Raw genomic sequence first — 3,554 nt, forward strand, 5'->3', positions numbered from 1 at the left:
AAAGCTTAGGATTTCTTTTTCCAAAATGGGGTTTGATGGTTATCTTGCAACGAAAGTTAATGGTTATGTAAGGGGGATTGATATGGTTTGGAAAGAGGATAATATGTATGTTACATTGGTTCAAAAGAAATTTCAGTTTATGCACATGAAGGTTCAGTATGTAAATGGGAGAACTTGAGTTTCCCTAATGGGTATATTAGAAATCTTCCTAGGATGGAGTTATCTGATCATCATCCGATCCTTATTTTCCCTTTTGGGGCATATAAGAGTAATACCACTCCTTTATTCTGTTTTGAAAGTGCGTGGTTGGTTGATAACACGTATGAAGATATGATTAATAAGACATGGAATAATGATATATCATTGTAGAATAACCTTGAGAGAATAAAGGAAGGTGTGAAGGAATGAAGATTCTACACTTTTGATAAGGTTATGCGAGAAAAGAATAGAATTATTAGAAGGTTGAAAGGTATCCAACAAAGTATCTATACACACTACAATGTTGATCGTCTCAGGAGCCTTGAACATAAATCACAGTATGAGCTTAGTGAGTTATTGAAGAAGGAAGAGTTAACGTGGTTCCAAAGGTCTCGAGCTAAATGGTTGATCGACGGGGACAGGAATACGAAGTACTATCACCTGGAAACCGTGCAATGGAGATGGAAGAATAAATTATTACCATTTCGAATGATGATCACAGTTGAATGGAAGATGAGAATCAAGTGCATGAACTATTTAATATGCACTATAAGAGGCTCTCCGCTCTGCATGATACTAGGAATGAGTGGACTTAAACTCAATACACGCTTCCTAACTTGAATAGTGAGGATTTGGAGAAACTCAAGATGACGGTAAAAAAAGAAGAGATTAAAAATGTTGTTTTCGTTATGAACCTGTGGAAGGCATGTTGATGTAAGCCCTATAGGCCAATACTTTTGGTGCTTGTATCAAATTATTTATTAATAATAAAATGTTTTTTCTTTATTATGTCTGTTTAATAAAGTCCCTAGAATAGCTAGTCCATTTAATGTATCAAGTGTGACTTAATCATGAGATCACATTAAACATAAGGACACTATTCTTAAAGTATTCATAGTCGAGCTTTATTGTGAAGTGTGATAACATTAAAGCATTAAGACTATTATGTATATAGACTGATGATCATATCTCATGGATCATGGATAAGGAGTTATCAAGTCTTAAACATAGGTATGAATATTAGGAGTAATACTCATACTGGATTGACCCACTATGAGAATACTATATAGAATGTTATGTAAAGTGTTATAAGTTATTCTCATGGTGATAGTGGTGTATATCACCCTTCAACCTGAAACCACTATGGACCCTAGATGTAGAGTCGAGTGCTTTATTGTTGATCAAACGTTGTCCATAATTGGATGACCATAAAAACAGTTGATGGGTACTCCACGAAGCATGCTGAGGGACATGAGTGACCTAGATAAAATTTACCCATCCTGCGTAACAGGATAATTGTCTAAGAGCCCAATATTTAACTGGACAAGGATGACATGGTCTATGCCTTGTGTTCAATATAGACATAAGGGAAAAAGGGTAATTATACATACAAGTATTATCACAAAAGGATTTGTGACATCACATGACATTTTCGTGTCCTGGGTAGCAGTGATGTGTTGTTAGATACCGCTCACTATTTATTATGTTAGATACCACACACAAAAGGACGGATTGATGAGAGATAGAGTAAATAAGAAACACCGTAAGGTACGGTACACTTAAGTTAATTGTAAAACATCGTAAGTAACAGTGCACTTAAGTAGAATACGAAATATGGTAAGGTACCACGCGCTTAAGTGATTTTGGTATATCATAAGATATGGGCCACATACACTTAAGTGTGTTTTTTAGCTTACAACCCACACAAGTGGTTCTATAAATAGAACCCTTGTGCAGAAGCATTTGTTCAGATGAAATTTTGTTTCTCTCTCTCTCTCTGTCTCTCACTCAAAGCCTTCATTCGTAGCAGCTAGGACTGAGACTGAAGGAATTCGTTCGTGTGGACTGAGTAGAGGCGTTGTCACCATTCAACGTTCGTGATCACTCCTTAGATCCGCATCAAAGGTTTCAATCGCCACAAGAGGTAACGATTCTATCACTGATCATGCTCATTCGTAAGGATCACTAAAGGAGAATTTTTTTAATTTCCGTTGCGTTTTGGATCGCTATTCTCCTTCAAGGCACGGGGGCCGATGACTTTCCAACTGGTTTCTATCAGAAATTATTATAAATATAAAATCGAATTGTTTTGGTTTATTATAAATAATAATAATAATAATAATAATAATAATAATAATAATAATAATAATTATTATTATTATTATTATTATTATAAATGGAAAAATAATAGTTGTAGATACTTTAACAATATTCCTAAATAATTCAACAACATAAATCTAAGAAAGTCCTAAAAATGATATAAAGACTACATAATCATCTTTATTACTATTAAGAGGATTGCTATTCCTACACTAAATGTTATACTCAATACTTACACCAAATATTGTTCATCCTATTTATACAGTGAATAGTATTTTTATTTTTTTAATAAATAAAAAAATAGTATTTATAAAAAAAATTATAATTATTTTTATAACACAACTATAATTTTTTTATTAACCAACTATATTATTGTATTAACCACAAAAATATAGGGTTTAACCCTATATTTTACTTATAATTTATTAACCAAATTTACTACTTAATTAATCAATAAAATACATAATATTAACCAAATTCTAATATAAAATATAATAATTAATTTTTGACCAAAATTTGTATTTCATATTTTAATGTCAGAGTTTAATTAATATTATGTATTTTATTAGTTAATGAAATAATAAATTTGGTTAATAAATTATAAGAAAATTACGTAGTTAATAATCTATATTTTTGTGGTTAATTCAATAATAAAATTGGTTAATGAAATTTTTTATATTTATGTTATAAAAATAATCTAAAAAAAAATTATAAATATTTTTTTATTTATTAAAAAAGTAAAAATAATTATAGTATAAGTATTGAATGTAACATGTGTTATAAGAATAGCATTATTGTACTATTAACTATGGACCAATTTGATCATGACATTTGCTTGCAAACAATTTTTTTTTAATACTGTAGCAAAAATTGGCTGTTTCTATTACTAGTAAATACACGCTGACATACATGGAGGAAAAAAATAATGGAGCCGTGTCTGGCTTGGAGGGAGAATCAGAACGTGGTGGGGTGGGAGTTGGAATTCATATTATAAAATGATTTTCAAAAAGAATTATGAAAATTATTTAATAATAAAATCATATTTATATTCTTATATTATATTAAGTGATGAAAACTCTCATAGTGCCAATCACTATTGTCCGTTTGGAGCATTTTGGAAAAATCTTCTTACAACTGAAATGATTGAGCAGTTAAACACTATTGTGGAAAAGGAATTAGTTAAACATGGACTCGATTTTTAGATTTATAAAAATTCTATTTGATTGAGAGTAAGAGTAATGCTCACACTGTCCTAA

Source organism: Lathyrus oleraceus, chromosome 2, assembly GCF_024323335.1.
Source record: "Lathyrus oleraceus cultivar Zhongwan6 chromosome 2, CAAS_Psat_ZW6_1.0, whole genome shotgun sequence".
NCBI lineage: Eukaryota > Viridiplantae > Streptophyta > Magnoliopsida > Fabales > Fabaceae > Lathyrus > Lathyrus oleraceus.